This window comes from Geotrypetes seraphini, chromosome 11, assembly GCF_902459505.1.
Source record: "Geotrypetes seraphini chromosome 11, aGeoSer1.1, whole genome shotgun sequence".
Classification (NCBI taxonomy): domain Eukaryota; kingdom Metazoa; phylum Chordata; class Amphibia; order Gymnophiona; family Dermophiidae; genus Geotrypetes; species Geotrypetes seraphini.
The window spans coordinates 18,107,178-18,134,063 of NC_047094.1; positions in this window are offsets into that span (position 1 = coordinate 18,107,178).

Consider the following 26,886-nt stretch of genomic DNA (forward strand, 5'->3'; position numbering starts at 1 on the left):
TCCTAAGTGCAGTAAATGCCTAAGTTAGTACGTAATGCCCAGATTCTCTGAATGGCGCCATGGTCGGTGGCCACCTTAAACACCGCCACCGATCATGCGTCAATCATATGACCGTGCTGTTTAGAGAATCACACCTTCAGGGAAGGTAGGCGCCAGAAATGTAGGCCAGGCTTTTCAAGGCCTACATTTCTGGCACCTACCTTTGAGGTGAATCACTCCTAAGGAGGCACTTTATGGCACCAAACGCCACTTCCAGCATTAGCATCATAAAGCGTCTCCATAGGCATGATTCTGGTGCTGTTTTTTTTTAGACACCGGTAGGCACCTTGAAATTTCTTTTAAAAGCACTTTTAAATGGCATTTTCCTCTTAACTTAGGCGCCTTTGGTGTGTGCATGTGAGTGGAATTTCGATGGGTCACAAACTTAGGCACCAAACTAATAGAATACTGCAAGTTGTGCACCTAAGCACCAAAATTTAGGTATTAACATTTACATCTGCCTTTTACAAGGTGTAAGTTTTGGCGCCTAAATATTGAAGCACTCGGATGCTACTAGAATGCTATCTCAGTATACAGATTTTGGTCACCTAATTTTTAGCTCCCTTTGTAGAGCTGCCCAAATGTTGGCAGTTTGGTGAGGTGAAGTAAGCTATTAGAGCTAAAAGAAAATCTTTCAGAAAGTGGAAGAAGGAAGTGACTGAAAATAATAGGAAACAGCATAAGGAATGGCAAATCAAATGCAAGGTGCTCATAAGGAAGGCAAAGAGAGACCTTGAAAAGAAGATTGCGTTGCAGCATAAACACATAGTAAAAACTTTTTTTAGATATATTAAAAGCAAGAAGCTGGGAAAAGAATCATTTGGGCTGCTAAATGACCGAGCGGTAAAGGGGTACTCAGGGAAGACAAGGCCATAGCAAAGAGATTAAATGAATTATTTCCTTCATTCTTCACCGAGGAAGAAGGGGGTGGGGGGGGGGGGAGGGAGGGGAGGAGATACCGGTGCCAGAAATGGGTTTCAATGCTGATGAGTCAGAGAATCTAAAACAAATCTCTGTATCACTGGAAGATGTAATAGGGCATTTGACAAATTGAAGAGTAGCAAATCACCTGGCCCTAATGGTAATGTAATGTAATGTAATTTATTTCTTATATACCGCTACATCCGTTAAGTTCTAAGCGGTTTACAGAAAATATACATTAAAATTAAAATAAGAAAATAATAAAGGTACTTAAAAAAATTCCCTTTCTGTCCCGAAGGCTCACAATCTAACTAAAGTACCTGGTATACATCCCAGTGTACTGATAGAATTGAAATATGAACTTGCAGAGATATTGTTAGTAATTTATCGTTAAAATCCAGCATGGTACCAGAAGACTGGGGAATGGCCAATGTAGCGCCAGTTTTTAAAAAGGGTTCCAGAGGTGATCTGGGAAATGTGTAGACTGGTGAGACTGATGTCCATGCAGGGCAAAAAGGTAGATTATAAAGAACAAAATTACAGAGCATATACACAAGCATGGATTCATGAGAGAAAGCCAACATGGATTTAAACAAGGGAAATCTTGTCCTACCAATCTACTATATTGTTTGAAGAGGTGAATAAACATGTGGATAAAGGTGAGTCAATATTTTAAAAAGACATTTGACAAAGCACCCCATGAAAGATTCTGAGGAAATGTCCTATTATGGATTAAGAACTGGTTAAAATATAGAAAACATAGATTAGGGTTAAATGGTCAATATTCTCAAAGAAGAAGAGTAAATATTTATTTATTTTATTTATTCAATTTTCTATATCATTCTCCCAAATAGTGGTGTTCCCCAGAAGTCTGTGCTGGGACCACTGCTTTTTAACATATTTATAAATGATCTAGAGACAGGAATAATTAGTGGGATAATTAAATTTGCTGATGACACAAAGTTGTTCAAAGTTGTTAAATCACAAGAGGATTGTGAAAAATTGCAAGCGAACCTTGCAAGACTGAGATACTGGGTGTCAAAACGGCAGAGGATGTTTAATGTGAGCAAGTGCTAAGGGATACATATGGGAAAGAGGAACTTGAACTATAGGCACATGATATAGGGTTCCATATTAGGAGTCATCGCCCAGGAAAAGGCTCTAAGTGTCATTGTTGAGGGTACAATGAAAACAGCTTAGTATGCAATGGTGGCTAAGAAAGCAAATAGAATGTTAGGAATTATCGGGGAAAAGATGGAAAACAAAGATGAGAATGTTATAATGCCCTTACATCACTCCATGACGCAGCCACGCCTCGAATACTGTGTGTAATTCTGGCCACTGCATTTCAAAACAAGATATAGCGGAATTAGAAAAGATAGAAAGGGTGATGAAAACGATAAAAGGGATGGGACGACTTTCCTATGAGGAAAGGCTAATGTGGCTAGGGCTCTTCAGCCTGGAGAAGAGACGGCTCAGGGGAGATATGATAGAAGTCTATAAAATACTGAGTGGAGTGGAACAGGTAGATGTGAATCACTTGTTTACTTTTCCAAAAGTACTAGGATTAGGGTGTATTTTATGAAGTTACTGTGTAGAAGATTTAAATCAAACCGGGTGCCTATCTTTTTTTTTTTTTTTAAATGCCATTTGAATTGCTTTTAAATGACAAGATCAGTCGCTATGTCACATATAGGCAATTAAACCAATTAAATTAGGCGGAGATAGGGCGCTTACTGCCATCTATCTTCTGGCACCGCTCCAGAATCGGGGCCTAATTTTTTTAATGACTGTGTACTAAAGGCAAAATTAGTGCATAGTGTGACAGGGAAGCCCCTGTTCCAGCACCCAGAACTACACTACCCAGCATGCACCCTGTCCTAGGCCCGGGAAAACCTGGCCCCAGGCATCCAGTTCCAGACTGGAGTTCCCAAACCCAAGCCCGGCTAGAGAAGGGCAGGACCAGTCCTCTTCAAGCAGGAAAATGTATCACTTAAAACTTTAAGTTGCCTTTCCTCAACCCAAAAAGGAAAGGAATGAATTGAGGAGTCTTTGTGCAAGGGAAACAGTGTCCCTGACCTGAAGAGTTTAAGCAGCAAGGTGGAAACTAAACTTTTTTGTGGGTTTTTTTCTTCATTTTGGTGTTTGAATTTGCACTGGGGAGTGGACCTAGAGGAGCCAGGCCAAGCCCAAGGACTTGGGGAAGATGTATGAATTGTGAGAATGTGCACAGCTGATAATGTATTGCCAACTAATTTTCCTTTGAACTTTAATAAACTTAATCTCAGTTCCATGAAAATCCGGTTTCTGGGTTTTTACTTTACCAGCCACATAAAAGGCGCTACAACATAAATCTACCTGTGGTCTGAGCCCGGCTTCCCACCTACCTAGGAACCGGCCCGGCCGCAATAGCCATTAATCAAAAACTGGGAAAAAAAACTTTCCATTTTCCAGCTGCGGTAAAAATGGCGGGGCGGAGATGGATGGAACTGGGTGGGCCTTGTGACAGTTCTGACCTGTTAGTCAGTCCTGACACTGGAGAGGCAAGAAACTGTGCTTCCATGCCACAGAGCGAAGCAGATCTATAGTAAAAGGCAATATAAACCACCCAGAGCTGTCTATCCTCCATTTCAGCCTAGGCAGACACTTTTTAGCAGAAAGGAGGAAAATCTCCTCAATGACCACCGGGGGAGCCAGAGAGAGCTGAAGCCTGCTGCCACCTCAGCTAGGTCTGGGTGTGGTTCCAACAGATTTAAGCCTAGCTTACAGAAACGGCTAGAGCAGTTGAGGAACAGTGTCTCAGAAAAGCTCTCCAGCCAAAGCAGTGGGTCCAAGAAGGAGACCCAAAGGAATGGCTGAATTCTGAAGATTCTCAAACTCCTGAGCCAGACCCAGGAGTGGAAAGTATGGACTTTGTGGAATCAGAGCCAGTTCCTAACCAGGCAGAGGAAATGGAGATCAACTTGTGCACAGTGGGCAAGTAGCCATTTTGGCATGTTTTGGTTTTTTTTTCTCTTTTGCTTGGGAAAGGAAAACAGAGTTTGGGCTGGTTTTGTTGTGTGGTGCTTCCCAGAACCTTTGGGACTCTGTAGGAAAGACTTGTGCTACTAGCAGTGCTGACTTTTTGCTGCTAGCAAGAGATTGCTACTTTTGAAGAGGTTTGTTTTTTCTCTCTTCTGTTTGTTTGTTTCTGACCAAAGGCCCTACCTACAGTGTTTGGGATTGCTGGGGAGTGCATAAGGCTGTGGGGATGTGCATGCTGTGCCCTCCGGGTGGGATAATTTTGAGGGACTCTTTTTCTCGTATGTTTCATGAAGAAAAAGTGATAGAAGCTACACAGCAACCTTTGCCCCCACAATTAGTTCTAAGAAGCAGAAACACCTGCCCATGTTTGTGGAAGGCAGGCATTGGGCACAATAACTGTTTTACCTTGACTGAAATGTGGTTTGTTTGCAATTGCATACAAGAACCTGGTGAAGAGGACTGTGTTTGAACTATTGGAGTCCAGGTATCTTGTTGGGCTGAGGCCTTTTTGCCAGCTCACAATATAGCTGGAATGTTTTGAACTTTTCTGTTCTGAGTTATTTTGCTTTAAGAACATAAGCAATGCCTCTGCTGGGTCAGACCTGGGGTCCATCGTGCCCAGCAGTCCGCTCACACGGCGGCCCAACAGGTCCAGGACCTGTGCAGTAATCCTCTATCTATACCCTTCTATCCCCTTTTTCAGCAGAAAATTGTCCAATCCTTTCTTAAACCCCGGTACTGTACTCTGCCCTATTACGTCCTCTGGAAGCGCATTCCAGGTGTCCACCACAAGTTTGGTAAAGAAGAACTTCCTGGCATTTGTTTTTAATCTGTCCCCTTTCAACTTTTCTGAATGCCCTCTTGTTCTTTTATTATTTGAAAATTTGAAGAATCTGTCTCTCTCTACTCTCTCTCTGCCCTTGATGATCTTGTAAGTCTCTATCATATCCCCTCTAAGTCTCCTCTTCTCCAGGGAAAAGAGACCCAGTTTCTCCAATCTCTCAGCGTATGAAAGGTTTTCCATCCCTTTAATCAGACGTGTCGCTCTCCTCTGAACTCTCTCGAATAACGCCATGTCCTTCTTAAGGTACGGCGACAATTTTTGCTTCTTGAGCCTATTTGGGACTGTGGACACATCACAAACTGAACTATTTGAGTCTGGCTAAAGACTTTGCCGGATACTTGAAAGCCAGAGTTTTGAGCTTTTCTTTTTTTTCTTTTAGTTGTTTGCTCTTTAGGGCAGCATTATAAGGCCTACCTGATAAACTTATCCAAAGGCCTAGGACTGACCCTTTCCTAATAGGAATGAATAAATGTGAACTTACCTTGCAAAACTCCTCCTTGTTTCGAGAATTGTTTTATTTTTGCAGTGTGGATTGAAACTAACTTAGTGCAGTTTATTTTTTCACCTTGAAGGGCCATTTCTCCCTTTAGAATGGCGCACATCAGTCGGCCTAGTCAGCCTTCCCAGCGGAGGCCGGGTGGGTGACAGCCTGGGGGTCCGGATTTTACTATAGTAAAATCTGGCAACCCTACTAAAGCTACTTTTTACCTCAACTTAGTAAAAAGCTAATGTTAAAGCTTCCTATCAAACTTTAAGTAGACTATTTGGTTCTGAAGAATAAAGCCTAATATTGTGACTTGGGATTTTTATTAGAGATATTTTGAATGTTATTGTTATGACAAAGATGATTTTTCTTTGTATCCAGCATAAAAGTAAATAATGGAGATTGTGTGAGAGCCTATTACTGGCACACTCTCCTTTTTGGAATAAATGACTATGAATCACCAGAAGGAAGGAAGAATCTGGTTGCTTTTTGAAAACCGGAAAAGCAGTTGGAATTGCTAGTAAATGGATATAAATAAATAGTGCTGAGTCATGGTCTCGCATCCCCCTGGTCAAAACACAACTAGCTTTGGTGAGCAGATAAAAATACGAAATGATTTTGAAAAGACCATATGCGAGATTCCATCCCAGTCTGATCCTCCATGGCGTTAACTGCTATTTCCCATCTCATATTGTCGGCACATTTCACTCTTTCACTCAACCTACTAAATAATTCTGGCTTCAAAAGAAATCCGTGTACAGCCTTTAATAACTTCCTACTTCCATGCTGAGAAACCTACCACTTAACCACTATTCACTGTCTGGTGTCTTGGAATTAAAGCTCCATTGAATTTCATGCTTCGTGATGACTTCCGTTGCATTGTCGAGCGACTTTCTCCAGGTTTGGCTGGATCTCAAAATTATCATCTTTACATTCTCTGATGCATGAATAATTTAAAGCAAAGAAGTGAATTGCTTTAAATGTAATTATAAGGCCACATTGAGACACCTGAGTCCATTGCAAATAAAACCATCCTGTTTCCATTGAGAGAGAGATGGAGAGAGGAACTGACTAACTTGGCTTCATTCCAGAATATGCATGGCCTAATTTTCTCTCTCACTATAGTACAATTCAATTGGATGAACCTTAACTTAGCAATTTAGTTATAAAGGTTGCAGTTTCTTTTGGGCCTCGAGTTCAAAAACTGGCATTAGATTGCTGAGATGTTTTGCTTTTTGCAGTTATCGGGAAAATTTGTGGCCATGGTCTGTCCAGAGATTTGCCACAATCACCTTTTCAGGGTCAGCAATGAACTTTTTACTTGGGAAGCAAAATTACTTAATGGGACAATTTTTTAATGGTACCTCTCCTTGATAAATTTAAAAGCCGTCTTTTCTTGATTTTGACTGGAATTGCGATTCAATTGATCACAAAGAATTGGAAAAGTCACGCCTTCAATGTTGTGTCTACCGTCACTCCCAGGTCTCTTTCAAGGTTACTTACCCCTAGTAGGGGATCACTACTAGGGGTAAGTAACCTTGGAAGAGACCTGGGAGTGATGGTAGACACAACATTGAAGGCGTCGGCACAGTGCGCCACAGCCTCAAGGAAAGCAAACAAAATGTTGGGTATCATAAAAAAGGGTATCACGACCAGGATGAAGGAAGTCATCCTGCCACTGTATCGTGCAATGGTGCGCCCCCATCTGGAGTACTGTGTCCAGTACTGGTCACCGTACCTCAAAAAGGACATGGCGGTACTTGAGGGAGTCCAGAGAAGAGCAACTAAGCTGATAAAGGGTATGGAAAATCTCTCATATATTGACAGACTAAAAAAGTTGGGGCTGTTCTCCCTGGAGAAGCGGAGACTTAGAGGAGACATGATAGAAACCTTCAAGATCCTGAAGGGCATAGAAAAAGTAGACGGGGACAGATTTTTCAAATTATGGGGAACCACAAGTACAAGGGGGCACTTGGAGAAATTGAAAGGGGACGGGTTTAGAACAAACGCTAGGAAGTTCTTTTTCACCCAGAGGGTGGTGGATACATGGAATGCGCTTCCGGAAGCTGTGGTAAGCAGGAGCACGTTAAAGGGCTTCAAAAAAGGTTTGGATAGGTTCCTAGAGGACAAAGGGATTGAGGGGTACAGAGAGGAGTAGAGGTAGGTTATAGAAATAGTCAGGGACCACTGCTCAGGCAATGGCCCTGATGGGCCGCCGCGGGAGCGGACCGCTGGGCGAGATGGACCTCTGGTCTGCCTCAGCGGAGGCAACTTCTTATGTTCTTATGATAGATTAAATTATACATTTTGGTGGACAAATGTATGTAATACATATCAGTATGAGAGGATGAACGCGGAATGTTCAGGATTTAGTGTTTTATATAATAAAGTATGGAGTCCGTTGACTTTATTTGTAGCTTCATAATAAAGGATAATGTATTACCTTCTGAGTTTTTTCATTACACATCTGGGGCGGGAGAGGGGTAAGGGAGGGAAAGAAACTGGAAAAATGGATATTAAATCTTTTTATTAAAGTAATGAAGATGTTTAGTGTTATCGATAATTGATGGAAGGGGGATATAGTTATGCTTCTATATAATACTTATATGAAATGGTGTATTCTCTGTAATATTGCTATTTTTAATCAAATGTATTACACTGTTGTAATTTAATAAAATAATTTAAAAAAAAATGGTGGCAGTGATCCTATTTTTTTTTTTTTTTTTTTTAAACACCAGCCATGGCACTTAAAATAACATCCATTCAATGTTGTACAGTAACTAATTCCCCCTTTTATAAACCCCTTAGCAATTGAACGGGCTTCGGTGCATTTGCCGCAGGGGACCCACTATTGTGGCTTTGTAAAAGGGACCCCCTCTTTTTCTAAGGTGCGCTAACTGATTAGCGCGTGCTAATCGAATTGGCATGCGCTAAATGCTAACGCCTGCATGTTAGTCTATGGATGCATTAGTGTTTAGTGCGTGCTAATTTGATTAGCGCGCACTATTCGGTTAGCGCACCTTAGTAAAAGAGGGGGTAAGTGTAACTAATTACTGAATATGTCTACCCTAGACTGAGAAAGGAGGGACAGGGGAGATACGATTCAGACGTTCAAATACTTGAAGGGTATTAACGTAGAACAAAATCTTTTCCAGAGAAAGGAAAATGGTAAAACCAGAGGACATAATTTGAGGTTGAGGGGTGGTAGATTCAAAGGCAATGTTAGGAAAGGTGGTGGAGAGGAAAACGGTGACTGAGTTCAAAGAAGCGTGGGATGAACACAGAGGATCTAGAATCAGAAAATAATATTAAATATTGAACTAAGGCCAGTTACTGGGCAGACTTGCACGGTCTGTGTCTGTTGGGGGAAGGATGGGCTGAAGAGGGCTTCAATGGTTAGGAGGGTGTAGATCAGGGGTGTCCAACCTTTTGACTTCCCTGGGCCGCATTGTCCGAAAAAAATGTTTCTGGGGCCGCACAAACGCGCAAATGCTGCAGCAAGACAGAGGAGGGAGCCGGCAAGACGGTAAACACCCAGAGGCAGCAGAAGAAAACACTGCATCGTCCTCGACTGGGGCCGCAGAAAATACTTCACTGGGCCGCATGCGGCCCTCGGGCCACAGGTTGGACACCCCTGGTTCTGTAGATGGACTGGAGTGAGCTTTGACGGAGATTTCAATAGTTGGAACCTAAGCACAGTACCGGGTAGAGCTTTGGATTCTTGCCCATAAATAGCTAAGAAGAAAAAATTTAAAAATTTTTTAATTGAATCAGGTTGGGCAGACTGGATGGACCATTCGGGTCTTTATCTGCTGTCATCTACTATGTTACTATGTTACTCAAGTAAAGGTTTGTTACTTTTACTTTTCCTGAAGTAATAATTTCACAATATTTCCCTAATTTTTACCTTGTTACATCTGATGCTTGCAGTTAAAAGTAAAAAAGTAAAAGGGGAATTAAGATGTAAATGACGATTTCTCAGTAAACCAAATAAAATAGCAAAGCCTGGAACAGGATACAGTGGATCACTTCATCTTAAATTTTGCTGTTCATGGAATATAACCTATGGGGACAGTTAGAGGGGCCTGGTTTGTTGAACTAGTCGCTGCTCTTTGGCCAAACAGAACAGTGATGAGTTGGGTCACTTTGAAGTGGAGACCCGCCCCCCTCCCCTGCCCCCGCCCCCCCAGAAGTTGGTTGCAATTCTTGGTGAACAGACTGTTGGTCATCTGATGGAAATTTTTACATTGGGATGACTGTCCTCTAGGTTGATTTAGAGAGGAAATCTGCTTATTGGACACTAAAGGATCCCCCGGATTTCACCGGACCTGTCTTCCTTTTGAGGACATATCCTAACATAACATAACATCGTGCTTATTAACGGTGTAGCCATAAGTTCAACGCGGTTTACAAAAGAAAGGAACAATATTATTAAAAATAGAATAAATAATTTAACCAAGTATTTTGGAAAAAGATAAGTTTTCAACAGAGTCCTAAAGTTTGTAGGAATAAGCAGAAAGGAATAAATCGAAATTCTTTGTCATGGGAAGCTACCTGAAATGCCAAAGTATGTTCAAAAAATTTATCGCTTTTACAGCCCTGTACAGAGGGAAAATTAAACAAGGCATGAGATTTTCAACTGTGTTTGTACGATGCTATGGAAAATCTATCAACCAGGTAAAATTGGATCAGTGCCATACAGAACCTTGTAACAGAAACAACCCAACTTGAACAGGACGTGAGCCTCCATCGGCAGCCAATGCAATTCACATTAAAATGGCGTAACATGGTCATACTTCTTCAGGCCATAAATCAGTCTGACTGCCCGTATTCTGAATCAGTGATAATCTAGCCAAGTTTTTCTTAGTGTCCTGGGGTCGGTCCGGCTTTTCCAAAACCCGGCACTTTGTTCGGGTTTAGAAAAGCTTGGAACAAATCACTGTCAGGCAGGAGCGCCTCTGCGCATGCATGGATGCGATGCGATGATGTCATACGTACACGATGTCGTCGCATCGCATCTGTGCTTGCGCGGATGCACTCCTGCCTGACGAGAGCGGAGGGGCGGGGCTAGGGTGGGATTGGGGGCGTGACTGGGGCGGGGTTGGGTGGGCCTGGGGGGCGGGTGTCTAGGAGTCCAGATTTTCCAAACGGAAAATCTGGTAACCTACCCAAGCCCTGCCGGTGGAAGGGCTCCTTCGCTCGTGGTCTGCACGCTTCCTGGGTGTATTGATTTAGAACTGAGTTATTGCTGCTGATTGGCTTGTTGGCACATGCAAACTGGGCGAATGCCCACATTTCTGCCCACAATTTGCAGCGCTCTTCAAAGAATTAGGGGGACATAAGCTGATGCGTTTAGCAGTGGCTGATGAGTTTAAGTCCTTTTTAATACTGACTTGTAAACTCTTTTGCAACCACAAAGAAAGAATTGCCCAAACCCTGATGATTTAAAATAGAATGATGTTAAAGTATAGCGAAGGGCTCCTTTTACGAAGGTTTAGCGTGCGCTAGCCGAAAATCTACCGCCTGCTCAAAAGGAGGCGGTAGCGGCTAGTTTGCACGGCAATTTAGCACGTAATATTCGTTGCGTTAAGGCCATAGCACGGCTTTGTGAAAGGAGCCCTAAGTGTTATAATGGATATAGTTAATTGGACAAAGAAACACACCACACAGTGCACTAATGTCTACTGTTCATGGCACTCTTTAAGTTTATTTAACAAATGCACGTCTCACCTAGTCACGTGGAGGGCTTGGACATTTCCTGTAAGGCGTTCAAACGTTGTGGCAGAGAAAAGCCCATTTTCAAAACCGTTAGACATCCAATTGTTGTTTTTTTTTTTTTTTTTTTAATTACCTACATAGACATCTCGGCCATCAGGACATCCAACCTTAAGACGCCTAACCTTTTTGCCCATTTTTGACCACAAAAATGTCCAAATTTTGAAATGTCCAAATCCAGACCATTTGGACGTGGGAAGGGCCAACATCTTAATGGACTGGCCGCACAGACATCCCAACAGAGTAGGGGGGGGGGCACTTTAGAGGGCACTGCTGTGAACTAGAGAATGACACGGGGACAAATTCGTCCCCAAGAGTTATGTTTCTGTCCCTGTCCCTGCCCCATTCCTGTAAGCTCTACCTTAATCACAGAAGCCTCAAACACTTATGATTTGAAAGTGTTTGAGGCTTGAGCAGATGAGGACGGAGCTTAAGCATTGGTGGACTGAGGCATTATGACATCACAATCTCAGCTCTAGAATGTTGCTATTTATGATTTTAAAGTGTTTGAGGCTTGTGCAGATGAGGACGGAGCTTAGGCATTGGTGGAATGGGGCATTATGACATCACAATCTGAGCTCTAGAATGTTGCTATTTATGATTTTAAAGTGTTTGAGGCTTGTGCAGATGAGGACGGAGCTTAGGCATTGGTGGAATGGGGCATTATGACATCACAATCTGAGCTCTAGAATGTTGCTATTTATGATTTTAAAATGTTTGAGGCTTGAGCAGATGAGGACGGAGCTTAAGCATTGGTGGACTGAGGCATTATGACATCACAATCTCAGCTCTAGAATGTTGCTATTTATGATTTTAAAGTGTTTGAGGCTTGTGCAGATGAGGACGGAGCTTAGGCATTGGTGGAATGGGGCATTATGACATCACAATCTGAGCTCTAGAATGTTGCTATTTATGATTTTAAAGTGTTTGAGGCTTGTGCAGATGAGGACGGAGCTTAGGCATTGGTGGAATGGGGCATTATGACATCACAATCTGAGCTCTAGAATGTTGCCACTTATGATTTTAAAGTGTTTGAGGTTTGTGCAGAAGAGAACAGAGTTTGCAGGAACAGGGCAGGGACAGGAAAAGAACTCGCGGGGACGGGAAAATGAGTTTCCACGAGGACAGGGAAAATTTGTCCCCATGTCATTCTCTATTGTGAACTTCACATAAAGGATGCCCGAAGTACATCTCGCAATAACCCCCTATGGTGAGCCCTCCAAAACTCCCCCCCTAAGGGTTAGACCATCCTGTCGGCCTAGACAATCAGGTAGGCAATTTTCAAAAATATATATATTTTTGGGAACGTCTGGCAGTTCAGCTTTTGAAAATGGAAGTTTCTGTGCTTCCGACTTTGGACATTTAGCGGAAAACATCCAAATCATACTTAGACGTCCTTTTTGAAAATGGCCCTCCACGTGCAAATTCTATATCGATAATTGTACAGGAAAATTCACAATTTTAAGGGAGAAAGAGAGAAGAGAAAAGATTGATTCTAGGACTTATAATATTTTTTAGATATCAAAAGCATCTTTGCCATCGTATTGTACGATTCTGTGACATTGGGCAAAGAGTTTACACTTTTATGCCTGGAGTAATTTGTCAGAACAAGAACACGAGAGCTAATTTGTCAGTAGGCAACAGGGGTATATACCGCTGGGCTTGTCAGTCTTGCACTGGTACTTAACTTGTCATATTAATAAAAGATGGTTGTCTCTTGTTCATATGAGCAAATGTACATCACAGAGTATGAACTGAAGGCTTCATGGTGATTTATTTCTTTTTATCAAAGAGCCCCACAGTTTATGCCTAATGTGGCTGACTTGTGAACGCGTCCATGAAATGCGCAGAAACCGATTACCTGCTTTAACGCTCAAGGTCTCTGGATTATCAAGTTCCGAGGCATTGGATAGATATTCATGAGTCGCAGCTGGTGGACTGTAGATTAAATGAAATGGTGCGAGGGACAACGGAAGCACGCTTCCCGGAAATCATTCAGATAGCAGACCTGCGACTGAAAAAAAAAAAAACCCCCAACAAAAAACAGGCGAAAACTGCCATGCTCTCTCTTGTTTTGTAATGTCCTGGGAGGAGGGAATTATTATTACCGGAGACAGGAGCTAAATCTCCTGCTCTGAGCAATTAGCAGGCAGATGGCACTCTGAAATATTTCCGCTGGATTTATCGGCCATAACCGCACTGCCTATTGTCTGTGCATTGGCAGTTCAGACACATAAAGTGTCAAAATATACTTTGGCAAGAAGCGTCGCAAGCCGTGAATGCACTCTGTGCAGCACGCCCCCAAACGCTTCCACCCCGCTCACTAGTGACACACCGGCAAGGGAAGACGGTGAATGGGGTCCAAGTGTAATGCAAATCAGTAGATTATGTAGTCAATAGACTAACATCTTTTACAAAAAAAAAAAAAAGACCTCAGAAACTGCTGAGTCAGACCAAATATCGTCTGTTCTCTCTTGGCTCAAACTTTCAAAGTCAATTTTGTGGCACTACTAAAAAAGCTGTGTTATGGCAAATTATATCGCTATTACAGTGGTACCTTGGATTACGAGCATAATCCGTTCCAGGAGCATGCTCGTAATCCAAAATGCTCATTTATCAAAGCAAGTTTCCCCATAGGAAATAATGGAAACTCGCTTTGATAGGTTCCCCCCCCCCCGAGGCCAGCAGCGCCGCTGCCCCCCACAAGAACCAGCTTTGCTCCCCCCGAAGGCCCCCCCCGCAAACCGGCACCCTCCCTCCACGATCCGCACCCCCCCCCCGCCGCCATCGGGCACCCCCCCGCCACGACCCAAACCCTCTTATTACTTTGCTGTAGCCTCCGCAGTGGCATCGGCACTAGCATGTCCTGTGCGTGGTGCCGGTGCCTGAAGATCTGCTTCCTGTGCTGGGCCTTGAGAGTTCACGTTCGACGTGAGAGTTCACGTTCGACGTGAACTCTCAGGCCTTGAGCATACGCACATGCTCAAGGCCCAGCACAGGAAGCAGGCACCGGCACCACGCACAGGACATGCTGGTGCCGGTGCCACTGCGGAGGCTACAGCAAAGTAAGAAGAGGGTTCAGGTGGGTTGGGGGATTTCAGGTCGTGGCGGGGGGGGGGGGGAGTGTGCGGATCGCGGAGGGAGGGTGCCAGTTCGCGGGGGGAGCGCTTGCAAATCAAAGCGCGCTCGGTTTCTGAAGCGCCGATTTTGCTAATGTTTTGCTCGTCTTGCAAAACACTCGTAAACCGGTGAACTTGTAAACCGAGGTACCACTGTATTTCACTTTCAAAAATGTTGCACTTTATAGGAGCACAGGCACTCATTAATTTAATCAATAAAATTTTTTTTTTTAAACCAGTGATTGTAACTGAGCCAGGAGAAAAACAATATTTGGCCTGCCTCAGCAGGTTCTGGGGTTCTTTTCCTTCATTTTTCTAAAAGATGTTAGCATATTGACTACGTAATCTACTGATTTGCATTACACTTGGACCTCGTTCATTGACTTCCCTTGCCGGCGTGTCACTATAACTCCTGTGTTGAAGAAACTGCGCTGGTTACCTATGCGACAAAGAGTGCAGTTTAAGATTGTTGCGATTATACATCAGACATTATATCATGCTTCCCCAAAGATCTTAAGCTTGAAATCGTTACATTGCTGTCAAAAGAGTTCTAAAAGGCAGATCCTCCAGATCTATAAACCGAGTAGAGATGTAAATGGGATGAAATTAAGTTTGGAGGGTAGAATGTCGACTATGCACGCTAGGATCTGAGCGTCAATGATATCTGTGGCTGGCGTAGAACTAAGTACAAAAGTTTTAACTCAAAAAAACCCGAACATATAAAAAAAATATATTTTGCAATGGACTTTAATAATGAAATGCACATATGAATTGAACAAGAGCACTTAAAAAAAACTTATTTAAGGTCTGATGATGAATCATAAGCCTAAAAATAAATTGGCTGGTGGTTGGCATGATCTGAAGACTAAGTTATTATAAAAACACATATTATTTATAAGGTTAAATGAATTTTTAATGCCGGTATTGTTTTTGGCGTAGAACTATGGCATGCCTTGCCTGGTATCCTGCGGTTTTGTGTGGGGGAGGATGAATTTTAAGAAAATGCTGAAAGCTCAATTATTTTCCAATGCCTTCTTATGCTAAGGGATATTTTCAGTCGATATCGCCGTTTAGAATTTTTCCGACATCAATGTATGATTTAAAATTGATTGAATTTGTGCTCTATCCCTATTATAACAGGGACGATTAACGATGTTGTCTTAACATGTCTATGTTATATGTGATAATCGGAGGGAAACAAGGTTTTATGTATGTGATATGGAAACCGTGTAGTTGTATACACATCCTGGGGGGGGGGGGGGGAACGGAAATGGTATTGATATAGGAATTTATGAATAGTTTCATGAAGATTTTAGTATACAGTGGTGCCTCGCATAACGAACGCCTCGCACAGCGAACGCTGCGCACAACGAACTTCATGTCTTGCTTCCTACAACGAACTTCGTTTCACACAACGAAGTCGCCCGAGCTGCATCCTTCCGCGCAGGCACTGCGCTTAACTGCCCTCTCTCCGCCTGGCTCCCTGTGCAGTGGCGGACCGTCGGCTCGCAGGGGCCCGGCGCCTACTGCTGATGCGTTGGGGGGGCGGAGCTACTCTCGCCGCTTCCCCGATGCTAGAAAAAAAAAAAAAATGAACAGTTAAGTCCCAGTTTTTGCCGCTGAGACTCTGCCCTCTCTCACTGTAAAATTAGACTCTACTTAGTCTGTCTTTAAATTTAAAAAATGTGTGTTGTTTTAAAAAACAATTATGTTTTTAGATGTATCTAAATAAAAATAACAACAAAAAATTTATCTTTTTTTATGTCATCTTAGCATATTTTATGCTACAGAACGAATTATTTTTTTTAACATGTATTGTTATGGGAAAACGCGTTTCACATAACGAACTTTTCGCATAACAAACTTGCTCCTGGAACCAATTAAGTTCGTTGTGTGAGGCACCACTGTATTTGTATTGGGTGGGAGGGAGGGGATAAATATAATAGAGCATTAATGTTATACATTTGTTGTGATTGGTTTGTAATACCCATATTGGTGATTCGTTTATTGCACAATTGTAGCTTGAAAAATCAATAAAGATTTATTTAAAAAAAAAAAAAAAATTGACTACCGTACTTAATCCACTGGTTATCAGATCTTCTTTTGGTGGCATATAACAGATCTGAGCACAATTCTGTTGGTTTTGTAGGTCAGTGCTGTGTAATGCCCCAGCTTTCCATGCACCCTGTTCAGCCACACCGGCCCAAATAGCCAGCTAAGGCATAGGTGGAGGGTAGTTTCCTAACAAGTTGCCTCCTTGTGGAGGGCAACTATGTGCCCTTTCCCTGCTTCCGAGTTTATTAAAATTTTGTTATCCCGTCTTATCAAAAAGGAAGGCTACTAAAATGGTGCGTGGTCTTCGTCATAAGGCGTATGGGGACAGACTTAAAGAGCTCAATCTGTATACTTTGATGGAAAGGTGGGAGAGGGGAGGTATGATAGAGACGTTTATATACCTACGTGGCCTAAATGCGCATGAGTCGAGTCTCTTTCATTTGAAAGGAAGCTCTGGAATGAGAGGGCATAGGATGAAGTTAAGAGGTGACAGGCTCAGGAGTAATCTAAGGAAATACTGAAAGGTCAGTCACAAAAACCAGGGACATGAAGAAAGTAACAGGTGTCTTTATTCAGTTTATGCGGGACTTCTGTGCAATAAAGATTCTGCCTCAGAAGTGCCGAAAACAGACATTTATACGTTTCCTGTCTTAGACGGTTGGATGCTAGCTACAGTTTCTCATTTGCTACTTTTGCTAACATTTCTCAATAAACATTGGTCCTAAGCCCGCACTTACTATTAGTTCAGGGGTTAACCTTATAGTCCTATAGGGAGCAGCTCTACTTTTCTAAGCATTGCAGTTTCATTATTACATATCCAGGAGGGCAAAGCACATATATGGTCATGTTTCAGCACAAACAGGAAGCAGCTAAGGCACATAGTACAGGCAGACTAATATGTGAGATAAGTCAGATGCTATGACTAAACACAAAGCAGCATCCTTAGTAAAGAGAAAGCTTAGTTCAGCTTTAGGGAAAACCAGTCCCAAACTCCTTCAATACTTTTTTACAGAAAGGGTGGTAGATGCTTGGAACAGTCTCCCGGAAGAGGTGATGGAGACAGAGAAGGTGTGGGATAGGCACGTGGGATCTCTTAGAGAGAGGAAACGATAATGGTTACTGCGGATGGGCAGACTGGATAGGCCATATGGCTTTGTCTGCCATCGTGTTTCTATGGTTATGGGTGCCTAAGTTATGTGATAGACGCCATTAGTCGTGATTCTTGAAACATGATTCAAAAAGAGTGCACAAGCCTACAGAACTGGAACCAGAGATTCTTTATTTGACCAAGACCCGACACTGTCTAAGAGAAAGAAGCTCAGACGTGTGTACTGGTATTTTATATTGGGAAAACTTGTTTTAGAAAAGTATCGTGCAACAGACAATTCTTAAAGACCCCTGATGCAAGCTGTGGGCCGAAACTGTGATCCCAGTTCTGTAGGCTTGTGTACTCTTTTTGTGTCATTTGTCTTTTTATGTACAGTATTCCCCTGAAATTCGCGGGGGTTACATTCCTGGAGCCCCCGTGAATTTTGGAAAAACCGCGAATACTGTAAATTACCCTGCACAGTACTTTAAACTCATCTCGAGATCACCTGCATCCTTCCCATCTCTGGGTTCTGAGGTTGCTTCCTAAGCTCCCCGGGAAGGAGACCAGGAAGTGATGGTGAACCACGGGGAGGGGAGAGCGGTCCCCGAATCGTTGTGCTCGAGTGAGGGCAGCCTAACGCGAGTGACTTGATATCTTGGTAACGCTGGCACGGAAAAACCCACGGATTACTGAGTCCGTGAATTGCAGACTGCAAATTCGCAGGGGGGGGGGGGGTATATTGTATTTGTAGATCACTTTCTTTGTGTTGTCGCCTAAAGATGAATGACATGTGGCTGGCACCTTTTTTGTAGCTGGTTGCCGACTTGGCGCCTTTTGCAGAATCTGGCCTATTGTGGCTGTGTCTATGAAAGAGTGTAAAAAATGCAAATAGGATGTTTCATAAGATAGTAATGTGTTATGGCATATACCACAGATAAAGCTCAAATACTGAATACAGTGATACCTTGGAATCTGAACTTAATCCGTTCCAGAACGCCTTTAGTGAATAAACGATTCTCTTCTCTCTTTTTACCTAGCATTTCTTATTAAATGTTATTGTCTCCCTTCCTAATGTTTTTACCTTAATATATTGAATTTAATATTTATTGTAACCATTAAATAATTTTCCTTTTGTTTTGATATTGTACATATAAATTATTTAACTTAAAATGAACTAATATCTGTATAAGAATGTCTATATTTTTAACTTAATATGACTTACTGTATGTCTGAGTGATCTGTTACCCATATTTTAGATATCACAACAATTTGTACATCGCCTAGAACTTTGAATAGGCGATTAATCAAACTATATAATAAACTTGGAAACTTGGAACCCCGTTCCAGTTCCAAAACGTTAGAGTTCCAAGACAATTTTTCCCATTGAAAATAATAGAAACTGGATTAATCCGTTCCTTGGTTCCACAAACTCAGAGGCAGCAAGATCAGGTCCCCCACCGGCATAGACAGCAAGATCGACAATGGCAGCTGCAAGTGCTGCTCAGCCTAAAGCTTTCTCCCAGGAGCAAATAGGAAGCTGCGTCAGAGGGGAAGCTTTGAGCTGAGCAATGCTTGCAGTTCCTGTACGTTCGCATTATAAAGCAGCGTTCGGATTCCAAGTGGTTTGAGTTTTGGGTGTTTGGATTCTGAGGTACCACTGTATAAGCTATATAAAAACTAAAAGGTTAATTAAGTAGAGATGATATCTGTATGAGCTAATAAAGGATAGAAATGACACAGTGGCGTAGCGAGGTTGCAAGGCACCTGGGAAGGAGATGCCCCTCTTCCGCCCTCGTCTCCGCCCCTTTCCCTTCCCCCCGTACCTTTAGTTGTTCACCGCCGCGAGTAACAATTTCAATGTGCTCCTCGCGACCCCGGTGGATCTCCCTCCGACGTCACTTCCTAAACACGCCCCCCCCCCCCCCCGGAGGTGGTGTCGGCGGGAGAGCAGGCGCGGTCGCGAGGAACATGCTGAAATTGTTGCTTGCGGCAGTGAAAAACTAGAGGTACGGGGGGACAAAACGGGATGCGCGCGAATGGTGAGGGGAGGAGTGGGACGAGGCGGAGTGGGCAGAGCGCCCCCCCTCACTACACCACTGAAATGACGTTTTCATGATTACTATGGCATTTTTCTCAGATGGCGTTAATCTAAAGTTTATTTATTTATTTTTAAAATTTCTATACCATTTTTTTCCCCCCAAAACGGTTTATAAAAAGTTACGTACTTAAAATATTATAAAAATCAGAACAAGCTATGAACAAAAGCAAACAGGTTCAATCTTTACATAAGTGTGGTATCAGCTGGCGCTGTTTCTGTATTCCTTATTGATTGAAATGCTGTGGTGGCCGTTTTCGTTCACAAAAACCCCCCAAAGAAAATAAGATGATACCTTTTTTATTGGACTAAATGGGAGCCCGAGATCCCCCTTGTCGATGGGCAGAATGTAACATGGGGCTGGTAAAGCTCTCGTGCTGCCCATCGGCTGGGGTTTGTTGGGTTAGTGGGGCGTGGGGGAAGTAATTGGGGATGGATTGGACGGTGGGCCTGTCAATATAGTTTGTTTGTTTTAATTGGTGGAAGGCAGGGAAGGGCACTGGGGCGAGGTCATAAAGCCGGGACCCTGGAGGACTCTGCTCCTTCTGGGGTCCTCCAGAGTGGCTTTTTCCCACCCACCCGTTGTCTGTGGCAGATGGTGGTAGCTCGGGGGGGGGGGGGGCAGATCTCTTCAAAATACTGGGTCATGGGGTTCATCAGGTGATGAGCGTTGGGACAGCGGGGAGCTGTGCCCGGTGGGTCAGGTGACCTGGATTAAAGGGGCATGAGGGACAGGCCACTCCTCTGACCCTTGCTGTGGGCGCGGAGACGAGGGCACTGAAACTATGTACTTTTGGTAGCTCGGGAGAAGCTCTTTTGATATGACGTTAATTAAAATTAAGATATGTTTTATGTGTTATGGTTTAATAAACTGAGCTGCGGCTAATTTTTACCATTATAAAGACTGTAGTGTGTTTGTGGTAAAATGGGTGGGGGAAGGTTATGATGTGGGGGTGAGTATATAGGCAGACAGCAGGGCCTAGCCAGATCCCGCTGTTCCTCAATGCATTTTATGATGAGCTTTCGAAGATAACTCTTCTTCTTCAGATCGGAAATGAGCAAATGTTGACAAATATCAGTATTAACTAGTCTTTAAGCCCGTTACATTAACGGGTGCTAGAGTCTGTCTGTCTCTGTTTTTTGGGTTTTTTTTTTTTGGTCTCTCTCTCCTTGGACGCTGCTTGTCTGTCTGTCATTTTTTCTGTCTGTGTCTCTCCCTATGTCCTTAGTGCCCTCAGTGCCTCCTTCCTATGTCCTTAGTGCCCTCAGTGCCTCCTTCCTATGTCCTTAGTGCCCCTAGTGCCTCCTTCCCATGTCCTTAGTACCCCTTCCTATGTCCTTAGTGCCCCCAGTACCTCCTTACCATGTCCTTAGTGCCCCCAGTGCCTCCGTACTGTGTCCTTAGTACGCCCAGAGCTTCCTTTCTATATCATTAGTGCCCCTAGTGCCTCCTTCCTGTGTCCCCATCACTATCTTCCAGACTTTGTCCCCTCCCCCCCATGCCAGCCTGTCTGCCTACCTCCCATCCCCCTGAGGAGCATATTTCCATAAAAAAAAACCACCCCCTAAAGCCAGCCTGCCTGCCTCCTTCCCATCCCTCTGAGCATCATATTTCCATTTAAACTCCCCCCCCCGAAGCCAGCCTGCCTCCTTCCCATCAGAGCAGCATATTTAAATTTAACACCCCCTACCCCGAATCCAGCCTGCCTGCCTCCTTCCCATGTTTCCATTTAACCCCCCCCCCCCGAATCCCCCGTTGACTCTCCCAGCCGACTCTCCCACCGCTAGACGGCCGACAAACCTCCCGGCTCCAGCAGCATCTGAGGCACAGTAAACGCGCTGCTTCGGGCCTTCTACTGCCCTAATTTCATCTGCCGTGTCTCTGATGATGTCATCAGGGACGCGGCAGAGGAAATCAGGCCAGTTGAAGGACACGAAGCAGCATGTTTACTGTGCCTGGAAGCTGCCGGAGCTGGAGCTGTGTTCGTCTCGCGGTGGGAGGTGCGGCTGGGAGGGTCAATGGGGATTTCGAGTGTGCTGGGTAGGGTCGGCGCTGGGGAGGGCTGGAGTGGCGGCGTGTTACCTGCTGTGAGTCAGGCCGGAGCCGGGAAGCCTGCTGCGAGTGAAAGAGAGAGATGCATGGTAAGCGCACATGTGCACTCTTGTGGCCACAGCCCGACAGTTCAGGACTCAGGGAACATGGGGTAAGAGTGCGCATGCGCGCTTGGCATTTTATTATTATAGATAACTCTGTTACACCACCACAGAGCTCCGTGTATTTCAGTATAGAGCCCATGGCATTGAAACACCTCACAACTCCTTGTGGTAACATCTCTACAGAAGCTCATGTAGTGTAGTGCCTTTGCAGAGGCTCATATAGTCCGCTCTGACTTGACTCCCTCGTCATTAGTAGCGGTATAGAACCTCTGTCATCATAATCATATATATATAAGGGAAACATGAAAGCATTTCAGGAATAGTTTCACAGGAAGAGGGAGTGCTGGGTGGGTGAGCAGGAGACAGAGAGGTGACCAAAGCAGTTTGAAATGTCTTTGTAGTTGGAAAGAAAGCCCAAAGTCCTGTATGGTGGGTGTCAAAATATTTCAAAGATCTTGCATTCTTGGATTGTCTTAAAGGATAAGAATCCTGAAGACATTTAAAAGTGCTTTGTAATCTTTCTGTCTCCTGCTCCCTCTTCCTGTGAAACTAGCTCTGAAATGCTTTCATGTTTTCCTTTTATATATATATATATATATATATATATATATATACTGATATTTGTCAACATTTAAAGAAGGGTGGCCTTTGAAAGCTCATCATAAAATAATAATAATTTTATTCTTTTTTTAATTCTTTATTTGATTATTCATTATAATAACAAATATTCACGAATATCCATCAGAATCTGTATACAAGATACAACTTAACATATAAAGGAAATAAATCATCCATGATATAGTCCACATTATAATGGTCGCCAGCATTAAGTAAGAAGTAAAAAAGTAAAAATCTATCTATCATTTAACATAGCAGGCAGTAATTGGCTAATCCATATAGATAATACACCATCCTCCAATATATATAAAGTTATTAATATTAGAAATTATACTTTCAGCAAAAGTTTTCCTTTGATAAAGTCTTCTAACTGGACTGGTTCAAAAAAAGTATACTTATCGCTTCCATACGAGACTAAGCATTTGCACGGAAATTTAAGAAAGAATGCTACCACCTTAGGTTTTAGCTGGAGGAATTGCTTCCTTTTTAAACTGAGTTTGTCTAGAGACATCTGGAAAGATTATCGCACGTTGGCCACAAAACAGGTCTTGTTTTTTCAAGAAATATAATTTCAAAATAGCCTGTTTTGAAGACCACTAATAAAGTTGCTCGTTTATCAATGATATCCTTAGAGGATTCAAGAAATTGTGATAAATTCAAACTATCAGGTGATAATTTTATTCTTATATACCGCCAAAGCCGTGGTAGTTCGAGGCGGTTTACAATAAAGAAGAGCTGGACAATCAGCGAATGTAGGTACAATGTAAGATCATCAGAATATAGGAGAGCATGATACAGAGGTGAGGCATGAGAGATCTTGGGAACAATTCAGTTAGAGAGAGGTGGGGCTTAAGAGGACTTGGTTACAAATTGGTTAAACAAGTTTGTTTTTACATTGAATTAGTCCAATAAAAAAGGCATTACCTATTTCCTTTGTTTTTTTGTTTTACTTCTATATATCACCAGTATTCCTTATTGAAAGGAGCTAATAGATGCTTTCATTACAACCCATTTCTACGATCTCTCGTTTCGTTATTGACAACCAGTCAGCTTTCACTACCACAGCCTGGGGATGTGATACAGGGTTGTTTCCAGAGGTCTCTGATGTACAAAAGGGATGCTGTGAAGCTCATAAAATGAGAGGATACGGGTTCGTTGATTTATAAACACACACATATGTAGTGAGAGGAAGATCTATTTGCAGCGGTCATTAAGCAGATCATTTTCCATTTATATCTGACTGAGCAACGTTTTTAAGATACTGCCTGCAGCAAATGTGAGCATTTGAATACAAAAGGGACCGAGGAAAGCCCCAAAAAACTTAACAGTATAGCACCTGTTTTAGTGAGAGAAAAAAATCTGAATTTATTCCATTAGGCCTACCATTTTCCCCAGCACACTGACCTCCTCAAAACTCTGTCTCCCCCAGTTGTACAGTGTCTTCCCTTTCCTTCCCCTACCTATAGTCTAGTTACCCTCTTCCCCTTCCTTACACTCCTTTAGATAGCTGGCATCTCCCCCTTTACCCCCTAGGTAGCCAGAATCTCCCCTTCCCTTCACCTCTCTAACCCCTCAAGAGGCTAGCATATCCATTTTCCTTCTCTATACCCCCCTACCCCACAAGAAGCCAACATTTTTCCTTCCTCTCTTCCCACCCCCTTTCCTCCCTCTACCTCTCCCCAGGTTTCCAGCATCTCCCCTTCCCCCCTATAGGTTATCTCCCCATCTTTATTTCCCCAGGTGGCCAACATCTTGCCTTTTCCTTTCTATACCCACCCCAAGGTGGCCATCATCTTTGTTGGGTAGCCAATATCTCCCTTTCACTTTTCTGTCTTCCCAAAGATGGCTAACATCTTTCCTTCCCCTCTCTACACTTCCCCCGCCCTAGAGGCCAGAAATTTTCTTTCCCCCTACTACTACTTAGGATTTTAACAAGTCTATGCGGATCCTAATCTAATTTAATGTAAACCGCCTAGAACTCGCTGGGTATGGCGGTATATAAGAATAAAATTATTATTATTATTATTATTATTTTAAAATGTTTGAGGTTTGTGCAGATGAAGACAGAGCTTACAGGAAAAGAACTCTACGGGACAGGATGGGACAATGAATTCCTGCGGGGGCGGGGAAAAATTTCTCCCTGTGCCATTCTCTAATAGGGTAGTTGCAAATCCCTCTGGCTCCGGCCCTGTGAAAATGGTTGACTGCTAGAACTAATTACACAGTATGACCACTAGGGGTCGAGCTGCCACATTAATAAGCCCCTTCCTTTGAACACAGGCAAAAATGATCTGTACTGTGAAACAGTTGGAGTACTTCAACACACAGAAAGGCAATTTTCATCTTCTGAATTTACCTAACTGCTTCGTTCCCTGAGCCAGTTGGTCTTCCTACAGGTATACAATGAACTTGATTTTTAAAGCGTGAAAGTGTTGTGTTTAGAGATCAACAAAAGATCTTAGTGAAATGTTGGCTTGCCTCCCCCGCAAGACAGCGTTTCTACTGTTTCTAGACTGGGGAAAAAAAAAAATACAAACCTAATTATAAGAGGCTGCTCTGTAATTACAAAAAGATCGTGCCCAAAAGCGGAAGTGTACGAAGACAAGAAATGAACAGGATGCATTCATTACAGGCAGAAACAAAGAAAGCCGATACCTCCACAAATTATGCAGGAAAGGGAAAGTGAATGAATCACAGCACTTCAATTAATTGCTAATTGAATTAACGATAGAATATTAAATATACTTTCCTAATAACATTGGAAATGCCAGTAACCAGCTCATTTAAATAAAAATTGGGAGCTTGTAAATACAAATTTGCACATCCCCAGAGGAGATTTTGCTATGAAGACGCCGTGATAAATGAGATGTCTTCTCCTCCCTGGCATGTGTGAAAATATTTTAATAGTAATTGCTACAAGAAGAAAGGGGAAACGATTTGCTCACAGTTAGACGCACTAGAGTGTATTTGGGGGGGATGTTTTTATGTGTTTGAAATCTCGCCTGCAAGATGGCTTATTTCATTCTTGGATTTTTACACCGTGCTTGGTTGCAAGCACAGAGAGGATGAAAGATCTCGAAGAAAATATCTCATTGTTACAAAAAGGACCCATCGTTTTATAATATACTAGCTGATGCCCCGGCGTTGCACGGGTATTTAATTATAGCAATAACACTGTAAATGGATTCAAATAAAGATACTTTATAGTGGTGAATGAAAGTATTTTTTTACAGCTTAATAAAAAGTACAATATTCAAATAATAATGTGAAATATTTGACAAAATGAATACAATACAACTAACGCAAAACGTGATTATAAACAACAATTTTAGTTTCACCTCCTGGAGCAAGAACATATAAATTCTTGGGTGAACCCAGCCTTGAGCAAGCAACATAGAGTTGTGGGCCGCGAGACCCCCAGAACATATCACCCCAGGTAGTGAGGGATCTGCATACCAAGTTTCGTTCAAATCGGTCAAGCCGTTTTTGAATTACTGTGAGAATGGCAGCTTTTTACATTTTTTCCATTGACATGAATGGGTGAAATCTGATTTTCTGTTTGTAGCTCCGCCCATGTGTGCAGGTGGGCCGCGAGACCCCCCAGAACATATCACCCCAGGTAGTGAGGGATCTGCATACCAAGTTTCGTTCAAATCGGTCAAGCCGTTTTTGAATTACTGTGAGAATGGCAGCTTTTTACATTTTTTCCATTGACATGAATGGGTGAAATCTGATTTTCTGTTTGTAGCTCCGCCCACGTGTGCAGGTGGGCCGCGAGACCCCCAGAACATATCACCCCAGGTAGTGAGGGATCTGCATACCAAGTTTCGTTCAAACCGGTCAAGCCGTTTTTGAATTACAATGAGAATAGCAGCTTTTTACATTTTTTCCATTGACATGAATGGGTGAAATCTGATTTTATGTTTGTAGCTCCGCCCACGTGTGCAGGTGGGCCACGAGACCCCCAGAACATATCATCCCAGGTAGTGAGGGATCTGCATACCAAGTTTCGTTCAAATAGGTCAAGCCGTTTTTGCGTGATCGTGGCACATACACACACACATACCTCCGATTTTATATATATATAGATTTCTCTGGGTTTCTAACTATCTGGATAGTGGCTGAATATTTTCACTACACAGGAGAGGCGATGGTCTGCAAGCACTTGCACAGGTGGAAAGCAGGGAGCAGACTAATAGTACCAAGAAAGTTGTGCTTTAGTAAACAAAACCTGCCATGGCCACGTTTTCCCTTCTGGCTGCATTGGGGGTAGATGCTAGTAGGGGATAAATACACACTTCCCCTTACAAGCAATGTCTTTTATACACACACAATTCAGGCAGCATTCAAATACCCAGGCAGCACTTGTCCTCTCTCAGTGTAAAAGTGGTGGAATATCGTCACTATTTGGAGAGTGGTAGAATATCAAAGCATCCGGATAGTGCCGGCAAAATATCATCACCATCTCGATAGTGGTAGAATATCATGGCATCCGGATAGTGCCGGCAAAATATTGTCACTATCTGGAGAGTGGTTAAGCAATGCCTCCGCTGGGTCAAACCTAAGGTCCATCGTGCCCAGCAGTCCGCTCACGCGGTGGCCCAACAGGTCCAGGACCTGTGCAGTAATCCTCTATCTATACCCCTCTATCCCCTTTTCCAGCAG